We start from the raw sequence: 8,517 nt of genomic DNA, 5'->3' as shown, positions 1-8,517 counted from the left end.
ACGTCACTTCCTGTGTGTCCTGTAACATCATATAGCACATGAGAGCAAGCAGATCAGTTCAACCTGAAGCTTCATGACATCCTGCCGGAGTCTTTTTTGCTAATGAATCTTTTTAATATAAATATCATCCTCTCTGTTTCTCTCTCTCTCTGCAGCTTACTGCTAACAAAAAGCCTCCAGGACGTGGTAATGGGACACATTAAACCATCTCAGCTGGAATAAAAGACTTGTTAGACGCTTTTCCCTCCTAGACTGCCAGACCAGACAAGTGAGTGTATTATCTTTGATATTAGTATCATACTCTATTCATATGTATTTAACATTAGGGGTGTGACGAGATCTCGTGCCACGAGATCTCGCGAGATTAAACTCGACGATATTTCTCGTCGCGTTAAAAATCTGTCTCGCGAGATTTGTGAGCTATGCAAACCTCTACCCCTGTACCTCTACCAGAGAAGCTGGCTCTGCTTCTACCAGAGAATTTTGACTGGCTGTGCTTCTACTTGTGACCTGTGGGGGAAGTAATGCGCATTTGCTACGTCTAGCCTGCCAGAACCTAAAGAAGGAGAAGGAAAAGAAGAAGAGGAGGAGAAGGAGGGGAAACAGCAAGCAGCCAGAATGACGTCGGAAAATACCGGTATGACCATTGAAGATGCCCCCGCCACTTTTAAATCGTCTGTTTGGCAGCATTTTGGGTACCCGGCGGAAATGATAAATGGCAGTAGAGTGACTGATAAAACACAGACAATATGCAAACATTGTATGAAAATAATGCCGTACACCGCGGGTAATACGAGCACGATGCGGAGTCATATGCAGCACCACCACAGCTCGGTACTCAAATCAGCTTCTGCACCTGTGAAGAAAACACTAACAGGCCAGACGACGCTGACAAATGCATTCGGACCTCAACTTCCACAGTCAAGCGCCAGAGCCACAACAATAACAAGAGACATAGGTGTTTTTATCGCAGCAGATATGAGGTAAGACAAAACGCCCGAAGTATTGATACACTTGACAGCTGCGATGTCAGAGATGCTGAAGACCTTGTGAAGCTGCTGCATCCTTTGAAGACAGCCACCACAGTGTTGTGTGAGGAGAGCAGTCTGTATGTGACATCTGTGTGTGTGTGTCTCTTAGCTGCTTATCAAAATTAACACCAGTGTTTCTTCTGTTTAAAGACCACAGCTGAGGAGAGGGAAGAAGGGGCAGCAGGTGGAGCTCACTGTCCCACACATGGTAGAGAGGAGGCTGTGAGAGATGATGAGCCCGAAGTGACAGAACCTACTCCCAAAAAGACAGCACTTGAGGACCTGTTAGGAAACTCTTTCTCTACTGAGCCAGAGATGTCCAACAGTTCAAAACAGGCTGAGAGGGAAGTTGAAAACTACAGAAAAGAGGCCTCTATCCCTCTCAGTGGCTGCCCTCTTAAGTGGTGGCAACAACACTGCTCCCAATATCCTTTGCTGTCTCACCTTGCCAAAGCGTGCCTTTAACCCTAACCCTGCTACCTCCGTTCCAAGTGAGCGCATCTTTTCAACAGCAGGAGACATAGTCAATGCGCAAAGATCCCAACTGCTGCCAGACAATGTGGACATGCTAATATTCTTAAAAAAGAACATGGCTGTGTAGTTGCAGCATGTTGTTACACTTGGTCAGGCTTTGTTTGCACTCTGTATTGACAGTTAATGATTTGGTTTTGCACATAATATTGTTTGCACTTTGAAAAGAAAAGGAGGAAATATTCAATTTTATTATTTTTTTATTATTGTTTTAACTTTTATAAATTTTAGTTCTAGTTTCAATTTGTGAAAGAATAAGTTTATTAACAGTTAAAAGAACATGACTGTGTAGTTGCAGCATGTTGTTACCTTTAATACTTGGTGCATGCAAGTTATAATAAAACATTTCAAAATGCTTGTGCAACTCAGTAAAATAAAAGTCTGTTGGTCCAGTCATATATTTTGTCATTGTGGTTTTCCTAAAATCTCGTCTCGTCTCGATCTCGTGAACCCAATCTCGCGTCTCGTCTCGTCTCGTGAGCTGAGTGTATCGTCACACCCCTATTTAACATTCTTATTATTCTGGTTCTTCTTAAACTTTACTACACTTGCTGTAAACAAGTCAATGTCAGCAGTCTGTGTTTGAGTGTTGGCCAGTGATGAAAGTCACAAGTTGAGCCAAAGTTACTTCCTCATCCTCACAGCACACACAGTGTGTTTGGAGTTCACATATTTTAACACAACAGGACGAAGACTTGTTCTCATTTCTTTGTCCACAAATGACTGAAGACTCACAAGCTCATATATGTAAGATAAGACAAGGTGTTCCTTTATTGATCCACCTTGGGAGAAAATCACATGTAAATCGCAGGGAAATAAGTAACAAGGAACGAAATAACAGTTTCAATAAAAATATAACAAAAACTATTAGAATACATATAAGCATACTTTACACAGTAACTATAGTCACCAGAAACGGCAGCATGCCAGACTCCCTTAACAAATCACATGATTTTAAGAGTTGGTGCATGAGGAGAAACTTTGGGAAACAGCTTCAGCAAAATGTGCATCATAGATGCTTTTTGTAAATTAAATACAAAACAAAACATTAAATACAAAACATTAAATACAATGTCCTTGAGCAAGACACTGAACCCCACATTGCTCATCAGTACGGGCCCTGTGATGAACTGGCGACTTGTCCAGGGAATACCCTGCCCTCGCCCTGAGACAAGGCTGGGATTGGCTCCAGCAGCAACATCCCACGACCCCATGGAAAGGGATAAGCGGTTACGGATAATGACATGGCATGACATTAAATACAAAACATTAGGATGTTTCTTTCCATGTAAAAAGAGTCAGTTTGTGGCCTCATCGCTGTCGAAGCCTGTGTGAAGTTTTTGTGTTTGCTTTCTTTTAGCCATTTTTTAATGTGAACATGTACAATTTTACAAATACAGTTAAGAGTAACTAATATAAACTGCTCTCTTTCCATCAGGGGAAAAGTCGAGTGTTTCCCATCATGCACTGTGTTCTGTGCAGAGAAGAGAATAAAATTGCAGCTGTCTTTGTAGTTTAATTGTGATGCTTCAAACACATATCTGGATATACAAGATACCTGTGTTCAGTAAACAACTTAAATGACTGTAGTTGGACTCATAAGTGGGAAACCATGACCCAGTGACGTGGTCACCAATGTAAAGGCGAATTTGACATAAACAAATTAATTGAAGAAAATTAAATAGGAAACAGTGAAAAAAAGCAGTAGCAGAAAGTAGCACTTATTGGTGCAGGGGTGGACCACAGAAAGCAGAAGTATGATTACAGTGGGCGGTTTCACAAACTTTCAGTCTCGCCTACGAGGTGTAAAACAACTGCAAGGTACGTATTCTCAGAGAAACAGTTTGTTGTGATCATCACATATTAAACGGGAGACAACTTACCCTCGTGTTGTCTTTCATTACAATATACCGATGAAACTAACCAGGGGAACCTAATGACATGTGTGAGATTTTCTACGCAAAAGACAAACTATCTTTGAAACTTACATGCACGTGGAGCAGCAGTTGTCTTCAGCTCAGCAGACCTGATATGTGAGTACTATACGATATGTCTGTCCTGAGAACCCAGTTGTTGTAATCACGACATTTTACTAAGTTAATTTCCATTCGTGTTGTGTCTGATTAGAAACTAACCAGAGTGAGTATTTATATTTACCTCTACCTTCTGATATCTGCATCGATGAGTTCCCGTAAGGTCATTATAGCAGTAGATATATTCAAATACAAGTACAATCAAAATATAAGGGCCAATATAGAAACAATAACAAACAATAATGTCTATATACAATATGCAAAAACACAGAAGTACTGTATACAATAAAATGCTTAAGCAGTTATAAAATAGGATAAAATACTGAGGTAAATAAAATAAAATGCTGAGGTCATTGAAATATAAGGTGTCAGATCTACACAGTTAAACACATTCATTCATCAGTATTAAGTCAAACAGTGAGTTGTGAGCTCCTGATGTCCTGTGAGACAGTGATGTGAATGATGTATCAGTGTCACATGTTTACAACATCATATAAGTTTTATACATCAGTTTGAATCATTAAAGAAGTGAAATACTAAATCAAACACCGACGTCATGCTACTGGGTATGCCGCTCTCTGTGGGGTATTTTATGTTCTTCACCACTAGATGGCGCCATTATTGCTTCCGGAGTTGCCCACATATTTTCGGGGCACTTCGAGTGTTTTTATTGTAAAAATCTAATGAAACAAAAAAGTGTTTTTATTGTTAAATGAAATGATTTTCTGTTTTCTCCGTTTAATTCGTCGAACCAAACAGCTGCTGATGTGTTTTTACTGAGTCACTGTCAAAGCTGTTGGACTGAATTCTTCATCTTCACAGTTTAAACACTGGCGCCACCCTGTGTAAGAAGTGCAATACAACAGTTTAGCGTTTGCATCAACACCGTGTCCAGTCAGGAAGTCCTTGAGTGTAATAAGCAGGGTAATAAAGACAAAGGAGTATTGTAAAGACTAAAGACAGACTGTAGATGTTGGTTGTGGTACATGTGAGGACTGAACTGTGATCACATGACTCTTCACCTCTGTCTCCTCTCACAGGGAGAAGATGATCTGCAGGATCCTGCTGCTCATCAGCCTCAACTGTGTCTGTGGTTAGTTTACAGCTTCACTTTATTACACTGTGATTCAGTCAATCAGTTAAAGTCGCCCACATGTGAGCAAACAGTTGATGTTGATGAGCCTCTGCAGCTCTGAGACGTCACTAAACTGTCCACAGAAACATGTAGATGGAGTTTAAAGGCTGCCATGTTAAAGCTGTCAGTGTGTCTGCTCCTCACTTTCCCTCTCTGTCTCCTCAACAGGAACATTTGTAGTGAATGTGACACAGACCTCCTATCAGGCAGAGGAGAACCACAACATCACACTGGAATGGACGTTCACAACCACAGCTGACACTTCGCCTGACTCTCTTTTTATCTTCTGTGAGATGAGAACTGATCACAAAGTCTCAGTCCTGTTTGAACTACGTGGAGGTGTTGTGGTCCCAGAGTCTCAGGATCAACAGTTTGTAGGACGAGTCCAGTGGGATAAAGACGTCCTCAGTGATGGACGACTCAGACTTCATGTGTCCAGACTCAGGACTGAGGACTCAGGCTGGTATCGCTGTAAAGTGAGGAGGAATAACGTTTGGAACTCCAGTGACTGTTGGCTCAATGTCTCTGGTAAGTTGATTGACTAGAAGTCAGTGGACTTTATAAACTGGTTCAATTCAGCAGCTTTTCAGCTGTTCTGTTGTTTGGTCTCTTCACAGCAGTGAAGGTTTGTCCCGAACCTGAGAAACCCAACACAGACACACCTGAGACACCCAACACAGCAGGTGGTGGAAGGATCGGCATCTACTGTGGACTGGGACTGACAGCAGCAGTGGTAGTTGTGTTGGTTGTTTGTTGCATTTTATTTATTCACTGTCACTCTGATGAACAACATTTCTGCTTAGCCTTTAGTGGAGGTTCTGAGCTTGATAAACAAAACTCAATGAAACAATTTTATATGACGGACAGATCTGATCAGGGAACCAAGGAGGAAAGGGGAGAGTTCCAGGATGGATCCGTGCTAATCAAGCTCTGAGAAATCATGAGAAATCCTTGAATCCTTGGAGACATTTATTAACTTCATTTAAATCTGATATAAAAATGCTTTCTACAGCATTCAAAGAGTTAAATTGAAGAAGAAGAAGGAAAAAAAAAAAACACTGTACAACACTGATAAAAACACTGCACGTCGAGCCACGACCGGGAGGTATGTTTAAGTCTGTCACTCCATGACCAGCTGCTGTAGTGGCAAATAAGAACACTGGGTCATGATCATGCATAGAATTAGATTTGAGAATACCACTCGCAGTCCCACCTGTGCGCTAACAGTGAGTTTGAGCCTGATAAAAGACCAATGTTTGATTCCCCCATTTATAACAGGTTTTTAACAGGTGCAGCCACAGCTCACCCAAGGCCACAGAAGGAGCCTGGGTGAGACATTTGTAGGCTCTTAAGCATACATCTAAAAATGGGGATAATGAATGGCAAGCGCCGGGTGATCGTAACAAAAAACGGATGGACAAATCTATGGTTATATGGTTAAATCTATATTTTGCATTTCTCTACATGATATATATATATTTTTATCTATAATGAAATAAGACATTATGATTCATATCTCATGACTTCTGTACTGGACTCCTGCAGGATGTCATGAAGTTTCAAGTTGAACTGATCTGCTTGTTCCCGTGTGTTGTATGATGTTACAGGACACACAGGAAGTCTTTATTTATTTTTATCTTAATCTTTGCCTTGTGATGAACATTGTTACAATGCACTGCCTTTACCTGATCTTCGGTTTATAATATGAACTTAACTGTGAATAAATCCTTTAACATGAGAGAAGCTATTTGTGTTAACATGTTATCATTTAGTAGGTCAATTAAAACATAACAGGCCCCTAATTGTTCGTGGCTGTGCAAGACACAACAATCACAGTTATGTACGTACATGGAGCCATAAAGACGAAACTCATAACAATCAAATAAATGAAATAATTCTCAAAATGTAGAACCACAACAATACAGTCTATCTGGTAACTCTGGTTAACATGTCAAAATTTAATACAGGAGGTTCAGCCTATTCTACTAAAAGAAACGGTTGAATTACTGGTCTCAATAACAAATGTCTCTGTTTGAATTTGAACAGATCTGATGATGCCTGATTTGTCAGTGAATGTTGTGATTACTTTCCCAGTCATCCAGAGATTTCTGGGGGCAGTGGCATGTGCGATCAAAATGATGTTTCCTGTTGCAAGATTACGTTCTGTTCTGTTCCTCTTTTGTCTTTCCTGTAATGCAGCGAGGTATTTTTTGGACCATCTTTTCCAAAATGATTTTGAAATGTATTGTGCCCGTGTCGATCTTTTTCTTGCATACTGATCCTTACGATCAAACAACCCTGGCGTCAGAGGTTCCAGGTCTTTAGGTTCCTCCAGAAGTTGATGTTACTCCATTGTCTAAAAATGCATAGGTCTGAATCACTTTGTAGCCTTTTCTTGCTTTCGCCTGAACAGGAAGAATTGGGAGTTTTCTACTACTAACGGCTCCTTTTTTGCTTCCAAAGGCTTGAAACAACACAAGTATGTTGTTTACAGTCAGTTCAGGTTCACTGGAGTGTATGTATAAGTATTTTTTTTTCTTGACAGGAATGTGGAAAGCTGTTGGATGGCTCTGTTTGCATTATTTATAATGTTTGCTCAGATGTCTAGTGTTAAGACACCCAAAGCAAACCCCTTTATCCTTTACGAAACTGATTTTTTCACAATGTTTATTTTTAGCAAATTGTTGACATCCATCCAAAAAGTGACTTTGTGAACAGAATAAACAACTGATGTTGCTCCTTGTGTCTCTCAGTTTGGTTTTGTTCCTTGGGTTGTAGTTAATAGCACAGTTGTAGTAAAGTTTCCTCATTTCATTTTTGGTGCACATCCCTTTTCAGTGCCTTGAATATCCCCAAATTGGATCAGACGAGAGCTAGACTTGGTGTTCCACAAAGTGCATGATGCCACTGAAATTTGGTTTGCGCTTTCGTTTTCCACGAATATCACACGCTAAACTTCTGAATCGCTCCCTCTGTTTAAAAGGAAATGACTGCTTTAAGATTAGCAGACTTGTCAACTTTTCTTGTGTCCTGCAAATCACACATTGCATTGATGCTCCCACATAGGAATAAAACGTAACCCTGAAACAAGGAAGCATTTTCACTCTCAACTGCAGGTCAAGTTCTTCCATGTAAGCTGCTGTGATCTTTGTTGCATTGACAAAATACTGTTGTAGGAGGGTTTTAGCCTTTCAAAGCCTCTCTCGGGACTCATATGTAAACTTGTACAGTGTCTCGTAGACGCCACCCTGCGTATCTTTCCAGAAAATACATGCAGTCCTCTTAAGTTCCACTTTTCACCTCCCCATAGTGTTTGAATGAGTGACTTGAATTTTAAAGGGTCACCTTCAAAATCAGGTACATCTCTTGGCTGAAGGTGGCTCGCCCTTTGTTGTTGTTTTAGCAGCTCAGATATTTCAAATTGCTTTTGAATAATGTGTAGTGTAGAATTAACATTAATAGCATTTTCGGTCCTTTCTACTTTTGTGACAGATACATTTTAATCTCCCCTCAATGTGACGGACGCTTTGAGCTTTGCATCATGACAAAAGTTTTTTTTTTTTCGTTTTTTTTCGTGACTCTCTTGGTTTCATGTGCTATTTCCAAAGAGGATTTGTTAGATCGACTTGATTTTGCACTGCTTCGACTTTTAATTGAGACGCTTGCCAACATTTTCTTGGTATAGATTCGCTGAGCTTTTCTAAATCACTGGTCATAGAAAGCAAAGCCTTTGCTGTAAGCTTCACTGATCGTTTTCTGACGAAAGTCTCTCCCCTCTCATATTGAG

At 40.3% G+C, this 8,517-nt stretch overlaps 1 long non-coding RNA gene across 2 annotated transcripts; it reads left to right on the top strand.

The window, feature by feature from the left end:
• Window positions 1-330: 330 nt before the first annotated feature.
• On the top strand, window positions 331-2,076 carry LOC119027625. Of its 2 annotated transcripts, none has more exons than XR_005077435.1 (2): window positions 331-983; window positions 1,182-2,076. It is a non-coding gene; the product is annotated as an uncharacterized LOC119027625 (long non-coding RNA). The 2 variants fall into 2 exon arrangements; XR_005077436.1 differs by having other exon boundaries at window positions 331-1,092.
• Window positions 2,077-8,517: the final 6,441 nt, after the last annotated feature.

The sequence above is a fragment of the Acanthopagrus latus genome, chromosome 10 (genome assembly GCF_904848185.1).
Source record: "Acanthopagrus latus isolate v.2019 chromosome 10, fAcaLat1.1, whole genome shotgun sequence".
Taxonomy (NCBI): domain Eukaryota; kingdom Metazoa; phylum Chordata; class Actinopteri; order Spariformes; family Sparidae; genus Acanthopagrus; species Acanthopagrus latus.
This window is presented reverse-complemented; position numbering and strand designations above follow the sequence as displayed.